We start from the raw sequence: 17331 nt of genomic DNA on the forward strand, positions 1-17331 counted from the left end.
GTGATCCGGAGCCAAGACCTCAGGCGTCCCCAGGGTCAAGGGCGGATACCGGGCGCAGCCTGCTTCTCCACTCATCAGCCAGAAGCAGTGTCCCCCTCCACGATGAGGGAAAGGAATCTCTGAGAATCCGGACAGCGTTTGCCTCCCCGTCGAGAGGATGAACCCGTCGACCTCCCTCACGTGGCTCCCAGGACGCACCAACGGCGGTGGCCTCAATGCAAGAAATATCTCAGGCTGCAGACGTGGGAGACGGCTAGAAAAGTTAGGCCTGCGACAGGGGCCGACCGTAGCCAATGAAGACCGTGGTCAGGGGTTCCCCCGTCTCAAGAATATGTGTGAGGCGCTGGACGATCAACGGTCGTTCTCACAGATTCAGGAAACCGTTTATGCTGGCCAGAAAATGGGGGAACTCACCAATCAAAGAAAGTGGTGTTGGATGCAATTTAGATGCATTTAGGCGAATGGAGAGCGGTCTGTCGTGTACGGAGCAGATTACCCGGTTCGCGGGCTTCCAGGCGCAGGGCACCCAGAAGCGCCTGCTCAGTTTCGGCACCAAAATGTTAGTTATTTAGCTGTGTTGTGTTCTTACCCTGCAAGGAAGTGTCACGAAACATGACAGAATCCGCTTATAAGAGTTTATTAGAGATAAAGGGATAGAGAGTGCACAGGCCTGTGGGAGAGACACGTGTGTGGAGAAGAGGAAGAAGAGAAGAGAGCTGTCCGTAATTTTAACAGGAAACTTGTTAATGAGCTATCAAGGTGCTCATAGTCTCCTAGTCATCAAACACCATCAGATCTGAGAAGGATAAATTTAAGAAGTGAGACAGCTTTCTGGCTACCTAGGCAGCAATCTCAAGCAATCTCTCCATGGTTATTGTGGGACAGAAGCCCCAAAGGCAGCACTTGTTCAGCTGCTAAGCCCAGAAGATCTGACAGATTTTTGGGGGCAGATCTGCCACAGGTGAGTGAGACCCTGGCATGAAGTGGGCAACCCCGATGGGCTACCAAACACTCCACGACAACAGAGTTAGCACGAGAGGTTTGAAGTGAAAGAGCGGAAGACTGTGTTGGGGCAGGGTCTTGGGAGAGGCAGGCCCCGGCCACATCAAAGATGGTGATGCAGCCTTGGCTGCAGCCGCTGGAGAGAGGAGGGCAGGACACCGAACAGAACAGGGCAGGACACCGAACAGAACAGTGGGAGGAGTAAGGGTGAAGGGACTGGGCAGCGGCAGAGGCGAGGGATGGGGGGCAGCTTTAAAGGGTGCACATGCTGCGGGAAGGAACCTGGTGACAGGTGACGCTGGACTGCATTAGCAGGGACCGGAGGAGCAGGGACTGGAGGAGCACGGGACAGGAGAGCGTAGGGGCATCTTCCCGCAGTGAGGTACAGGGTCCGGTGACTGACCCCCAGCACTCGGGAGGATCCGCGAGGACCAATAACAGCTCGAGATAGCCAGTGGACCATCGAACCAAAGGCTGTGGGCCTGGGAGTGAGTGGGCACAGCTGTCGCCATCCGGTACCAGAGCTTCTGGAGACCACGGTCAGGGGCGATCAAACCCTCCCTTGTGGGAAATGGCCAGAAGGGAAGGGAGGAATCTTCCTGATAGGGTGAAGACTCTCAGCAGTCCTCCAGTTGGGAGAGTGGTGGACGGTAAGGGGTCCCAGAGTTTCTCAGACTGCTGGTGGGCAGGAGAAAGCGGTGGGAGAGCCTCCTGACGTCACCGCACTAATACAATGATACAGGACATGGGAGGCCCTGGTTGGCCAGGCCAAGGTGTCCTGAGGGTGACAGAAACATGTTGGGCAGATGCGGTGGCCGGCACTCACACCTCGTGCACTGCATCCACGTGGAAATGAGTTTATTTAGATAGACAGATAGAGAGAAAGAAAGAGATGGGGGAGGAGAGAGGGCGAGGGTGCTCACCTCATGGCGGGATGGGAGGAAGGGCAGAGGAGAGAGACGGGAGGGATTTTTCCTTTAAAAAGGAGGCTTTTACATCAGGACGCAGGGCGGCCCCAAGGGGCGGGTCAGAATACTAACAACCACTTCATTCATTTAACAAACATTTGCCAAGGGGCCAAGGAGACAGAGGCAGGTGGATCTCTGAGTTCTAGGCCAATGTGGTCTAAGAGTGAGCTCTAGGGCAATCAGGACTACTCAGAGAAACTCTGTCTTGAAGAAACAAACAAAAGAATATAAAACTTCCCGACCACCACCACCACCACCACCACCAAAAGAGCATAATTTTAAGAAACATATGTCTAAACATCCTATTTCACTGTCCCTGACACCTTATAAGTATGAATTTAATGTGGAAAGATGTCACTTCCAAACTAAACATGTGAACTAAATTCTTCCATTTGGCTGTGTCTTTTCAACATACCTACCAATGTATAAGACATCTCAGCATTGGTATGCTAACTCCTTAGAATGATTCCTGAGTAAACATTAACGGGAAGTTTAACAGAATTCATGACATGGTTGTCTGCTGGCATGCCAGCAGAGGTCAGAAGAGAGCTGTTACTAGAGAATTCCATTGGAAATGAGATGGATCACCACAAAAGAAAAAAATGTCTAGAGAAAATAGAACGCTGCGGTGTCTTTGATACAGCCATGAAAACTCATTGAGTCAAGAGAGATTTCAGTATACCTACTGTTATAATGAAGCAAATGACAAAAACAAGAAGTTATGGTCCAGAGACGAATAGGTCATCAAATGTATGCTTGATGTTTAGAGATAAAAAGAAATACTGAGTCCAAGTACCCAGTGAGAGAAGACACCTAAGAGTCCAAAGAAATTCAGATTGACTGCCTAAGAAATTGGAAAAGAAAAAAAAAAAACAATTAGAACTAAGGCTGTACCTTAAGGAAGCCTAGAGAGCCAGAGGAAAGACAGGACACTCTGTCAGGAGATGGACGTCAGACTTTAGTTCAAGCCTCTCACTTCATAATGATCTAACAGTGACGCCATGGTCCTAAAAAGCTAACGTTAGAATGTGGTATGTCCAGGGCCTCCACCTGTTCTGTCCCCTGTTAGGTGTGTGTGTGAGCACTAGGAGAGAACTCCTAGGGTGGGAGAGTAAGAGAAGCCTTGGCGTGGGTTTGGAATGTAAGTGGAGTTTATCAGGAGTCTTTCAAGTCTCTGAGTTCCGTTATTCACACCAAATCTTCTGCGGAGCCTCAATGTGCAGAGTTTGGCCTTGAGCACTACATGGCCAAAACTGGCCTGGAATTCCTCATCCTCATTCTTCCGCCTCCAAAGTGCTAGGATCAAAGGCATTCACCAGCACATGCATTTTACACAATGGTACTTTAATGGCAGAAACTTATTTCATTCACTCAACCTTGTCACCTAATAAGCCCAATTAGTAAGATGGCAGGTCATGTCTTACATTGGCTTCATCCTTTTTTTTTTTTTTAATGTATTTTGTCTCCTGTATGTAAGTGCACCATATGCATACATTGCCCTTGGAGGCTAGAAGAAAGTGTCAGATCCTCTGGAATTAGACTTATAAATGGTTGTGAAACCACCATGCTGGTTCTGGAAATCAAACCCGGATCCTCTGAAGAGCAACCAGTGCTCTTAACTGCTGAGCCAGCTCTCCAGTGTCTCCTCCCTTCATCATCCTTGACATTCCAGTCAAATGTTTGCTGCTCCAAACCATTTAAATCAGAATATTTTAAGAGAAAGATCCAGACAACTATTGGTTTTTTGTTGGTTGTTTTTTGGCTCTTTTGGGGGACCTACCATACATGGAAGCTTATTCTTAATTATGAATGCTTGGCCTTAGCTTGGCTTGTTTCTTTCCAGCTTTCCTTAACTTGAATTATCCCATCTACCTTTTGCCTCTAGGCTTTTCCCGTTCTCTTACTTCTTTAAATCTTACTCTTGCTCTGTGGCTTCTCTGTAGCTGGGTGGCTGGACCCTGGGTCCTCCTTCTCTCACTCCTAGATCTTTCCCTCCCAGATTTCTCCCTCTATATATTCTCTCTGCCTGCCAGCCCCACCTATCCTTTCTCCTGCCTTGCTATTGGCCAGTTCTTTATTAGACCATTAGGTGTTTTATACAAGCACAGTAACACAGCTTCACAGAGTTAAACAAATGCAACATAAGCAGAAGTAACACATCATAAAATAGTATTCCCCAACAGACAGCTGTATTGTTTTAAGTTTGTAGATGGTTCTAGTGTGCAGCCAAATATGAAAATAGTCCTAAGATGTTATTACACACTAGCACAGTGGTATTCAGGTGTTAGCCTAGGATCACCTAAAAGATGTGTTGAATTAAACATTGCTGTATCCCCACCTCAGAGTTTCTGATTAAATAGGTCTGGGTTTGACCCTAACGTTACATTATTTACACTTCCAGCTGGTGGTGCTAGCATGGGGGCCACAAGTCTAATCGCCTAATCACCAAGGTGCTTGGTAAGTACAGATTCTCAGGCCCCTCCCATGAGAATTCTGATTCAGGGGTAACCTGAGCACTTATATTTTTTGATAAGTTCCCAAGTGATTAGTATGATTCAAGCTTAGAAATATTTCTATGACAACAAGGAATGGCAGGAAAATAAATATCTTCTAGAATGAGAGACCTAGGCAAAGATGAAGGACTACCAAGGAGTCCTGAATGATATCTTTAACAACTGATTCCATGCGTGAAGGATAAAACTATTGAATTGAAACATCAGTCAATAGGAAACACCTAGAGTGAGGTGAAGAGTTTGGAGGAGGAAATAGGAAATACAGTGCACCCTGGAAAAGTCTACTACATATAATTGGGGTCTTAGAGAATGAACAGAAGCAGTAGTAGATGCTATTTGGAAATGTTTTCAAAACAAAAGGAATCAACGGAAAATTCAAGAAGTTCTTCAAACCCCAAGCAGCAGAAATGAAAAGCAAAGTATTCTAGACACTTATAAATTATAAGTACTAAGAAATTATAAAGAGAGAGTGAAGCAATGTATTTCAGCCTCTTTATGACAGTGTCTGCTAACCCAGACTGCTGTACCTGCATGGCTGTCCTTCATAACTGAAGAAAACCCTTACACTAAACACAGAAATTCAAACCAGCACTACAGAAGATACCTGAAGGAATCTTACAAACTAAAGAGAAACATATCCATGAGACCACAGGAAAAATAAACCACCCTAATGGTAAATACATGAAATTAGCAAAGTTTCAAGCATCAACAAAAACAACAGAAAATCGCTTTCATAGTAAGTCTGAAAAAGGTTTCAGTTCCCCAAATTAAAACACACAGTCAGAGCTAGGCATAGTGGCCCAGGAGAAAGCAGATTTCTATGCGTTTGAGGCCAGCTTGGTCTACAAAGCAAATTTCAGGACACTCAGGGCTACATAGAGAAATCCTATCTCAAAACACACACACACACACACACACACACACACACACACACACACACACACACACACACACACACACACACCAGTAGTGCTTGAGTGATAGTGGCATACACCTTCAATCCCAGCACTTAGTAAGCAGAGGCAGGTGGATCTCTGAATTTGAGGTCAATCTGATCTACAGAGTGAGTTCCAGGACAGCCAGGGCTACACAGAGAAACCCTGTCTCAAAAAAAGAAAAGAAAAAACATTACAGTAGACAGCAGTGAATTCAGACAATCATTGGGTGCTGTGGAATAATGCTTTTGTACACTAGTTTAATAAAATGCTAATTGTCCAGTAGCTAGGCAAGAAGTATAGGCAGGATAAGCAGACAAGGAGAATTTTGGGAAGAAGAAGACTGAGTCAGGAGACGACAGCCCGCCATCCAGGGAGCATCATGTAACAACAGCACAGAGGTAAAGCCACGGGAACACATGGCGACATACAGATTAACAGAAATGGGCTGAGTTTAAGTGTAAGAGCTAGTCAATAGTAGGTCTGAGCTAATGGCTGAGCAGTTTTAATTAATAGACGCCTCTGTGTGTTTACTTGTGGGACAAGAGAAGGGGAGATTTGTCCTGACCACCGGCAGGCAGGGACACAGGAAAACTTCCAGCCACAATTAGGGTATACTTTCGAAAGCCTATATTCCAAAAAATTTGTTAAAATCTGATTGGATTTCTAGACATATTGTAATGATTTAATGACAGAAAAGTATTTTGGCTGGTTGGAGCCAAGGGGTTCCACAAAGTCACACCGTGCAATGGATCTTATGTGAAAGGTTTTTTGTGGGGTGTGTGTGTGTGTGTGTGTGTGTGTGTGTGTGTGTGTGTGTGTGCAGAGGCAGCCTCTGAGTGAGAGCGGAAGGAAAAAGAGCAGGTAGAGAAGGCAGTGGCTTTTTATGATGGGACACAGTGCATGCGCAGAGGAGCGTGTGATGCCTTGTGGCACAGTAGGAACAGTGTCACATCTTGATGGCTGACAATGACTGTAGCTGGGTCCCCGAGGGCAGGCCAGTATAATGCCTGAATGCTAGCATTCCTCTCTTTGCTTTATTATAAAAGATAAAAAATAGGAAGAGGGATGGTGAGGCGGAGGCTGGGGGCTAGTCTGGGGGCTAGACTTCCTCAGGATGCTATTGGTTGTCACCATCAGGGCATTATTTGGTAGTCATGAGCCTCGAGCTCTGTGGCTAGCAGTTGGTAGTCCTGTAACAATAGCTGATTGTTTGATTCGCAATTCTTTTTTAATTTGTCCTTAGGGTAATGTAGAGAATAAATTGATAAAGAAGGGTGTGATTAGTAGAAACAGGAGAGCGAGAAGGGTCAGGAAGGGAAGTGTCCACTTCCATATGGGGTTCTCAGGGGCCCAGGGGCTGGAGGCATCATGCTGTTCCTTACATTTTGGGGGGTCTGTTTGAAGCTGTTGGATTTATTTTTTCCTATACTCAGTTGATTGATAGAGAAGCCTCTTCTACTTCCTCGGTCTCCAGGGGTTGAGTAATTGGGATATATTTTCTCTGGATTTTAATTGTGCTCACTGTGTGTTGGGGGTTGAAGAGATGGTAGGGTTAATCGACATTGCCCATCTCCCACCTGGGATTCTATAGGTCCTGGATATAGAAAAAGGGCTCCATTTTGTCGATAGAAGAGGGAATCGGGGTGAGGATATAAATGTGGGTGGTGATATTGGCAAGACCAATATGAGCAGCCTTCTTATCTGTCTGGCCAATTGCTACAATAACCTTTTGTCTGGTTATGGAGGAAGCAGACAAGAAGGTCAGAAAATGAATCCGGGAGGGGTGGGTAGAGGGGTGATGATATTTCTAATTGGCTCCTGACAGCCTGCAATGGAATGATTTCCCGACTCTATTTGGAGGGACTGTTTATTATATGTGAGGGTTTCTTGAACCTCGAATCTCCGTATGTGAGAGTTACCCTGGACAGGAGCAGATGGAGGGAAAGGAGAAAAGTCTATGTCCAATCCAGCAGAGTCCAGCATGGCTGCCAGGGCGAAGCCTCATTCTTCTGGAACCGGGGACCAGGCAGTTGATCTCAGTATCCTCTGAAACTCGGGGGAGCAGAGTGCTGTCGGGATGATGTGTAGGAAGGGAAGTTACCTTGAGTCAGGGAGGAAAGGGCTTGAGGTGGGATGGGTGAATCCAGTGAGGGCGGCCCTCAAGCTCAGTGGCTGTGGGGGTCACAGGAATTACCTTGAGGGGGCCCTGCCATTTAGAGGAAGGGATGCGGGACGTTGGTCAGGAGGCAGGAGAAGGATCTGATCCCTGATGTTGACTGGAGACAGACAGGAGTTGGCACAGGGCTGGGGTAGGCAGTGGTCAGTAAAGTTCCGTAGGAGGGAGCGGAGGCGACAGAGTAAGGGGTTGGGCAGGTGATGAGGGAGAGGGGAGGTGTGTGTGAAAGATGTGTCAGAAGAGGCGTCCGTGCACCGGCTCAAACAGCAAGATGGAAAGAAGCCGCTTGGGGAGAGCCCCAGCCTGAGGAGCTTTGCCCAGCTGAGGTGGAGTTCTATGACAGTTTGACAAGGCCGTTGTTAGAGGATCAATTAGTTCATTCTGTCTTTCCCGAGGTCTGGAGATGGTATGGGATCTGGAAATGCCACAGGATGTTGAGGGCTGTAGATAGGGTTTGGGAAGCATAGGAGGTGAATTCAGGGCCGTTGTCTGACTGGAGGGAGGCGAGGATTCCAGAGTGGGAAATGATCTCCCAGAGGAGGAGGTCAGAGACTGTCTGAGCCCTTTTGTTGGTAGTAGGGAATGTCTCTATCCATCCTGAGAAGGTGTCCACCAAGACCAGGAGGCACCTAACACATTTGACTATGGGCACATGGGTAAATTCAAGTTGCCAGTCAGTTCTGGGGAGAGAGCCTCTGGCTTAGTGGGTAGGGATGGGGGGCTGCCATAACTGGAGTTGGAGTCTGACGTTTGACGGATTTTACAAGAGGCAGTAATAGCCCTTAAGAAATGCAAATCCTCAGGTAGGCTGCAGGTGGGCCTTGACTAAGTGAGACAAGGCTTGGCTATTGGGATGAAAGAGCTGGTGCAGATGGGACAGAATGTGTTGGGTGTCAGGGGCTGAGCTGGTGCAGATGGGACAGAATGTGCTGGGTGTCGGGACCGAGCTGGTTCAGATGGGACAGAATGTGTTGAATGTCAGGGGCTGAGCTGGTGCAGATGGGACAGAATGTGTTGGGTGTCAGGGGGACAGAATGTGTTGGGTGTCGGGGGCTGAGCTGGTGCAGATAGGACAGAATGTGTTGGGTGGGGGTTACAGTGGCAGGATGCCCTGAAGAGGGTGAGATGGGTCTGGACTTCTGAGGGCTGCAGCTCTAGCCACCTCTTCACCTCGGTTATTTCCCTTAGAGATGATGAATTGTCAGTCTGGTGGGACCAGCAGTGAGCAACACTTATAACCGTGGGGAGATGGGAGGCTTTTAGCATGACCATAATTTGGTCTGAGTTGGCAGCGTGGGGCAGGATAGGAAACACATATTTTGAGTCTGTATAGATGGTTAGGGGTTGCCCTTGTGCCAATTGGAATGCACAGGTGAGAGCTATTAGTTCAGCCTGTTGGTTGGTGGTGTGGGCAGGGAGGGCCTGTGCCTCAGCCACTTCAGTATCTGACTATGACATAGCCTGATTTTGGGGCCTCCTCATGTAAAGAGGAGCTGCGGTCTGTGTACTAGGTATAGAAGGCCTGAGACAATGTGTCCTCTTGAATGTGAGGGATGGGACAGTAGTTCCTCTAGGGTTTCAATGCCAGCATGAGAGGAAGAGTGGTCTGTGTTTGGTCAGGGAAGAAGATCTGAGACATTGAGAGGTGGACACGATTGGAAAGTAAGTGTGGTGTCTTCCACTAATGCCACCTGGAGAAAGGGCCGCGGAGGAAGGTAGAGTTTGGAAGCCTTCATATGCTAAGAGGTGGGGCAGGTTGTGGGAGGAGAAGACAGTGGTAGGTGGCCCAAAAGTTGGTGTTTGGGATTCTCAAGTGAGGAGCCTGGCAGCTGCTGAAGCATAGGCAGGGTGCCCATCCCTGGGTGGTGAGTCCAACTGGTTTTTGACAGGCATGCCACAGGTAAAAGGAAGCTCCCAGCTGGGACCCCAAGGGCATATCTCTCTTTTCCTGTTACTCAGAGGGAGAAGGGGTGGGTTAGGTATGGCAGGTGCAGTGTTGGGGCTTGGGGGAGGCCTAGCTTCTGAAATGAATGGGAGTGAGAAGGGGTTCATGTGAGGGGCTAAGAGCTGCCTTATATAGGGGGAAGGTAAGGAGGGGGAAATAGGGGATCCAGGAACGTAAGAAGTCAGCTATTCCTAGGAAAGGTAAAAATCTCCTCGCTTTCGGCCGCGGCAGCCATCTTCCAATAACTCGCCAAAATGACGAACACAAAGGGAAAGAGGAGGGGGACCCGCTATATGTTCTCCAGGCCTTTTAGGAAGCATGGAGTTGTTCCTTTGGCCACTTACATGCGAATCTACAAGAAAGGTGATATTGTAGACATCAAGGGAATGGGCACTGTTCAAAAAGGAATGCCTCATAAGTGTTACCATGGCAAAACCCGAAGAGTCTACAATGTCACCCAGCATGCCGTGGGCATCATTGTGAACAAGCAAGTTAAGGGCAAGATTCTTGCCAAGAGAACTAACATGCGGATTGAGCACATCAAGCACTCTAAGAGCCGAGACAGCTTCCTCAAGCGGGTGAAAGAGAACAACCAGAAGAAAAAGGAAGCCAAGGAGAAGGGCACCTGGGTTCAGCTGCTGGAGCCCATTCCATATGAATTCATGGCCTAATGTACAAAAAGAAATAAAAGACCCAGACTGTAAAAAAATAAAAAAAATAAAAATCTCCTCTTTGGTAGAGGGGACTTAAAGGCACTGGATTAGGTGTGGGTTGGGGTAAAGGTTAGTTCCAAGTAGATGATGTGAGAAGTGGACAGTTGGACCTTAAGAGACTCTGCAGCCCTGACTGGACAAGAAATTTAGAAGAGCAGAGGTGTCCATTTGGCTGACTTGCGGACAGACTGAAGAGGAAAAGGTCATTTACATACTGTATAAGTTTAGATTTGGGGAGAGATAAAGAGAGCAGATCAGAGAGGCCAGAGCCTGGCCAAATAAGTGTGGATGTCCCAGAACCCACGGAGTAGGACAGTCTAGCTGAGCTGGGTAGAGAGGTGGGTGTCAGGGTCAGTCTAGGTGAAAGCAAAGATATTTTGTGGCTGGGTGTTGGGGGAGATAGAGAAGAAGGCATCCTTGAGGGCCAGGACTGAGAAGTGAGAGGCTCCTGAGAGGATAGTGGAAAGGAGAGTCATCCATCCATAACAGGAGAGAGCAGACCATTGCAGAACTGGAGATCTTGGACCAGGCAGTAGGTCCCTGTTCTAGTTAGGGTTTCTATTGCTGTGAAGAGACACCATGACTACAGCAACTCGTATAAAGAAAACATTTAATTGGGGTGGCTTACAGTTTCAGAGATTTATTCCATTATCATCATGGTGTGACATGGTGGCATGTAGGCAGACATGGTGCTGGAGAAGGAGCTGAGGTCTGACCCAAAGGCAACAGGAAGTGGTCTGTCTCACTGGGCATGGCTTGAGCATATGAGACCTCAAAGTCCACCTCCACAGTGACACACTTCCTCCAACAAGACCACACCTTCTCTCACAGGGCCACACCTCCCGTTGGTGCCGCTCCTTTGGGGGCCATCTTCTTTCAAACCACCACAGGCCCATTGGGCTTTTTAACTGCAAGTACAGGGATTTTAAAGGGAGAAAATGTGGGGCAAAGAGGTTTTTTCTTAGGAGGTCAGAGATGACAGAGCAAGAGCAGAGGGAAGGAGAGCGAGGAGAGAGTCACTTGCTTTGGGCACACCACTCCAGCAGCAGCAGGGACAGTGTCGCATCTCGGCAGCTGAAGAGGCTGGTCCCTGAGGGAAGGCTGTGTGAATGTCTAAGTGCTAACACATGTAACCTACAGAAATTAAACTAAGTGAATATATAAATAGATCTGTAACAAGCGATGAAGTTAAAACAGTAATCCAAAGTTCACATCTGGATGGATTCACTGCTAAATTTTACCAGATCATTAAAGAACTAACAGCAATGCTCCCCCTACTATTCCATAAAACAGAAGAGAAGGAACGCTACCAAACTGTTTTTACAGATCCAGTCACTCTGATATCAAAGTCAGATAAGGACACAACAACAAATCTCCCAGAGTTTTTCAATAAAATACTTGAAAATTGAATTTTCAGTTTTACATCAAAAACACCATTTACCATTGTTGAGTTCCCAACCGGAAACAAACAGCTGAGGTGTCGATTCAACATATTAAAGCAAGCAGGCAGTGGTGGCACATGCCTTTATCTGGAGGCAGAGGCAGCCAGGTATCTGAGTTCAAGGCCAAGCTGGTCTGCAAATTGAGCAAATTCTAGCACCACAAGAAAACAAAACTCACAGAATAACTAACCTGGCTCCTAGGAGCTCACCGAGACTGAACCGACAACCAGGGAGCCTGGGTGGACTGACTGGGGCCCTCTGCACATATATGACAGTTGTGTAGCTTGGTCCTCTTGTGGGACTCCTAACATTGGAACAGGGGCTGTCTCCGATTCTTTAACTGGCTTTTGGGACCCTACTCCTCATCCTGGGTCACCTTGTCCAGCCTTAATACAAGGGGAGCTGCTTGGTCTTACTGCAACTTGATATGACATGCTTGCTGATACTCGTGGAAGACCTGCCCTTTCCTGAACAGAAACAGAAGAGGAGTGGATTGGGGAGTGGGAACAGAGGGGGTGGGGGAGGGGCTGGGAGGAGAAGAGGGAGCGGAAACTTAGGCAGGGATGTAAATATACATATCGAGTTCCAGGACAGCCAGAGCTGTTACACAGAGAAACCCTGTCACGGGAAAACAAAAAATATGTCAAAGTGGACCTGGCTCCGGGTTCTCCCAGCATCTCTCAGTCCCTCCCTGCTGCAGGGTAGGACCAGCATACCATGCCCCTTACTGAACTCTCCAGCCCAGGGACTGGGCTGCCCTTCCCCCAGAGGCTCTTGCTGAATAATCCAACCATTTTGATTACCCTCCACTTTCGTGCCTCCTGAATACCGGACCTGGTCCCTCTCTCTTCCTTCTCTCTTCCCCTCCCCACATGGCCCAGCTCAGTCAGTCTGGTCATGTCCATTCTGGACTCCCCCAGATGTCCCTGCTGTTGGGACCTGCCCAGCATCCTGATGTCATCTTACGTAAAGCCCCCTTTAAGGGGGAAAAACCCTCCCCTTCTCTTCCTCTCTCTCGCTCTCTCTTCTCGATGCTGTGCGAACCTCCGCTTTCCTTTCTCTCTCTTTCCCTCCCTCCCTCTTCTCTCTATTCCCTCTCCCCTCCGCCTTTAATAAAACGTTCCCCACGGATGCGGTGCCTGCATGGTGTAACTGTCCGCCGTGCCCCACCGGCCGCCGTGTGGTGTGTCTCCCCCACTCAGACCCAAGGCCTCGCTCGCCATCTCACAACCCTCCCGCGTGTCCTTCCATAATGCTGGCGCCACGAGACTTGGCAGGCATTCCCGGCACTTTCTCCTACCTGCCTGTAGCCTGAGAAACGCTGGGACCCTGTGCCTTCCCATCGGAGGATCGTAAGCCCCTCCCTCTGGCCATTTCCCACCTCAACTGTGGTTTCTCACCTTTCAGCCTATTCAAAAGTCCTGGTACTGGACAAACACGTGTCTCGGGCTCTGCCCTCAGGCATCTGCTCCCACGCGATGATGTGTGGAACAGCTTGCCTCCACTCACCCCACGGCCCCTAGATCTTTGGATGACGACCCACGGACTAATCTGTGCCCTCATCAGTCCTCGCTGACCCTCTGGGATGCTGGAGTTCAGTCTGTTGGACCTTCTACCTCACTCATGGAGAATGAGCCTGCCCCCAAACCTCTAATGCCCCTTACAACCTCTGCCAGCGAGCCGCATCCTGTTTGCTCTCCTATCCCAGCTGCAGCCTGCTGGGTCCCTCCCTTACCACCCACTCCCTCAGGCTTTCACTCGGTGTCTCATACTGTTCTGTCTCTGTCTGCTCCGTTTCCCACTCTTCTCCCTTGGCCACTGCCGCTGCTACCAAGGCTCGGGCGACCCATGGTTTAGGCTCTACCATGCCACAGCCTGGAGATTCCCTCTTTCCTGCCCGGCTTCAATACCACTGTTCCCCAGTTTTCCCCTCCCTTCTCTCTGGGCAGCTGCTGGCAAGCAGCCCTGAGCCCAGCCCCAGGCCAACAGGCAGGCTGAGCGATGATATGATAGGGGTTGGGAACCCTCTGGTGCTTGGGGACCCCAGGCCCTGCCTGCTGCTGAGCGGAAGGGGTGGTAGATATAACATTATTCCATTTTGGACTGCCACCATTTTTAATCAGCCACTTCGGGGAGGCCCAAAATAGCTTGACCACACAGCTGCCGTGACAGGCTTACTGAGAGGCAACACCGAGATCCAGGAAAAGCCATGAGCTGACCCCACCCAGGGATCTACCCAGGGATGGGTCAGCATCTAAGGGGAAGTACCTGACATCCCAAATAATTCCAACCATTAGATAAGATTAACCAAGATAGCCAGATGTCCCTGAGCCTAGCACACACCTATTTCCCCTTTTCCCAAGATATCCCTAGACAAATGTCAGCCAATCAGGGTCCTGGACCTTGGAAATCCTCTCACCCCAACCTCTGCTATGAAAAAACCCCGCACCACCTGAGCTCAGGGCTCTCTGCTCTTACTGCTACATCAGACAGACAGACAGACCAAGCTCGAGCTTAAATAAAGGCTCTTTGCTTTTACATACGGGTTCTGGTCTCCATGGTGGTCTTTTGGATGTCCCCATGATCTGGGCATAACAACACATGTCTGCCAACCATCTTTGCCAGGAATGGGATAAATGACTACATGGTCAGGCTCCAGAGAGTGATCACATGTTCCAGCACCATCTTTACTAAGGGCATCAGGAAGTCACTTCCTGGCTCAAACATGGGTGGGGGCAGAGTGTGCTCATATGGGCCCCCTAGAGACCTATCCTCTCCCTCCCTCACTCCTGGGCTCTCAGGCATCAGCAGCACCACATTGTGGCTGCATTCCTACTGAGCTCCTCCTGGCCTGGGGCTCCAGACAGTAGCACCTCCCCCTAATCCTTCCTTTGTTTAATCCACACCTTTTGTTTCTCTTATACCTTTTGTTTCTCCTATTGCCCTAGTGAATCTTGTCTGAGAGTCTCCCAAGGATTAAAGGCCTATGCAAAACTTGGTTCAGGAAACCCAGAAAACCGTGGTACCTGAGAAATCAAGGAATTTGCTCTTGGCATTTTATCTCTGGGAGCTCCTTTTGGGTTGCTTTGAAGATATGAAATTAACTGGCTAAACTGTAAATAGAGTAAATAAAAATGCCCTAGACAAAGGGAAAGTGCTTAAGTCCTATGAGGCTAAATTCATTCTTAAGGTGCCTTTGAATCTTCTTTCCACCATGGAGCTGCATGAACCCACATACCTGTGCTGTGATAAACAGCACATACTGGCAATAAGGCTGAAAAAGACTCCAGAAAGGTGTTCACGGAGCCAGATTTCAGTTCCCTGTGGGCGGGACAGCCTGAAGCTGTGGCTCCCACCAGCCCTAGAGGACCTGCCTTCCTGGCTCCGCCACTCAAGCCACCCCTCCCGGGGCTTCTTTTTAAGATCAGTTTTTCTGTGCCTGGTTCTCTCTAAACAAAAATTATTTAAAAGTATTTAAAATGTTTGAACATACCTTTTAACCCAAAGGTATGAACCTAGATACCTATTACCTGTTTTCCTATGATTTGGATTTCAATGTTGATTGGTAATACTAATATATCTAAAACTTTTATGTCCTTTTATGAAATAAAAATGCAGCTTGAGTTTTTCCTACCTGTCCAATTACTAATTATTATGGGCCTAAAAGTTTCAAATAAGTCCATAAATTTTAATCTCTGTTCCCAGTTTGAACTTGTCTCTACCAGTTTCCATTTGGCTGGAAGACACCTCCGATTGCTGACTGCAACCTGCTCCAAATGACCACAAGCTCTGGACTTGCTAAAGGCTGATGTGGACCAGTCCAGCCAATGCGATTGTTCCCTGTCTCTACAGCTGGGTCAGATAACCACACGCTGCTGACAAATGCCCCATTCCCTAAACGCCCTCCTTACCTTTTACTAGCCTTTCAGCCTTCCTGGGCCCTGACCACCTACACCCCATTTCAGCTTGAAGCAGCTACAGAAGAGAGTACCTCATCCCTGCCCCCAAAGCAGGCTAAGTCAAAGGAAAACTCCCTGATGTAGAGGACAAAGATGGCTACATACTAGGAATTTGGGCTGAGAAGTGTCAATTAACAGATTTATTAACTAAAGTGGTTCTGGAATAAGACACTTGATCTTCTTTATGAAGAACCAAAGAGGTGTTATATGACCTTAAGAAATTGTTATTTCTATATAAATCATTCAGGATTATAATCCAGCTGTACTCAAAGATCAGAACTATAGGGCCTTAAAAACAACACTATAAGAATATATATCTAGCCTCCTTGTCTTTGCTATCTTTATTAAACTGTAACTAATTGGGAAAATTGTATATCCAGATTTAACTTGTATATACTCTCAAAGTTAAGACTAAACAACATTTGTCTAATTTAGATATATCTAACAGATGTTGTTCCCCCAGTCCTCAAATACCTTTAGAGATCTGAGAATATGACATTTGCTTTCTATGGTAGAGAGACATGTCAGCTCCTGGCAGCATCCCATATCTTCTCCAAGAAGATAGACGGCCACAGAATTTCCACCTGCAGGCTTATGGCAAGGCCAGCCGTGCAGTGAAAAGCTGCCTTAGACTGCTGCTGAGATCCTGTCCAGACTGTGAATAACCAGAGCAACAGGGATCAACTGTCCTCTCTGCCAAGACAGGCAGGTTAACCTCCCCAAATTTTTACTCCACAAAAAAATCTGCCAGCTCTTCTGGGCCTGGTAGCTAGCTAAAGGTAAATAATGCTTCTGGGGCTTTTGTCTCCCAACAACCACAGAGAGACTTGGGAATGCTGCCAGTAGCTGGAAAACTGTATATAGAATAAATAAGGAACTAACAAAAAAAAAAAAAAAAAAAAAAAAAAAAAAGGAGCCTACTGAGAAAAATAAAGTCAATAAATAGGCTAATGAAATGGACAGTTTCCAAAAAATGAAGTGCAAATGGTCACTAAGCATGAAAAAATACTCAACATCTTTAGTCATCCATGAGGGAAATGCAAATTAAAGCTACATAAAAAGACGGCTCAGTGGTTAAGAGTATTTGCTGCTCTTGTAGAGGACCCAGGTTTGTTCCCAGCGCCTACATTAAGTGTCTCCTAACCATCCGTTACTCCAGTTCCAGAGCATCTAACACCTTCTGACCACACATGGTACACATAAGGCAAAACATTCATACATATAACATAAACAACCCAAAATTTTTTAAATATTATATCAAATGCTAACAGGGATGGCTCAGTCAGTAAAGTGATCGCCACGAGAGCACGAGGCTTAAATTAGGATCCCCAGCATTGCCAGGTTCAGTGAAAGACCCTGTTTCAAAAAACAAGGTGGAAGGCAGCAAGAAAGATGCTCAACATCAGCGCCAACGCTGGCCCCATATCCCTGTGCACCACATGCACTCCACCCTGAAATTCCATCTCTTCCAGTCAGAATGGCTGTCATGAAGGAAACAAATCAATCCTCCAAGGATACAGGGAAAAAGAAACCCTTATAATCTGTTGGTTAGAATGTAAATTAGTTTAACCAAGTCAATATGGGGGTTTCTAAAAAAATTAAAAACAAAGCTAACACATCCATAGCTACACCACTTCTGATTTATACACAGCCAGCACTCCACACTTTGTTTGTT

At 47.5% G+C, this 17331-nt stretch overlaps 1 pseudogene; it reads left to right on the top strand.

Moving 5' to 3' along the window:
• The first annotated feature begins 9762 nt into the window (after positions 1-9762).
• On the top strand, positions 9763-10235 carry LOC102928257 (large ribosomal subunit protein eL21 pseudogene; annotated as a pseudogene).
• Positions 10236-17331: the final 7096 nt, after the last annotated feature.

Source organism: Peromyscus maniculatus, chromosome 19 (assembly GCF_049852395.1).
Source record: "Peromyscus maniculatus bairdii isolate BWxNUB_F1_BW_parent chromosome 19, HU_Pman_BW_mat_3.1, whole genome shotgun sequence".
NCBI classification, from domain to species: Eukaryota; Metazoa; Chordata; class Mammalia; order Rodentia; family Cricetidae; genus Peromyscus; species Peromyscus maniculatus.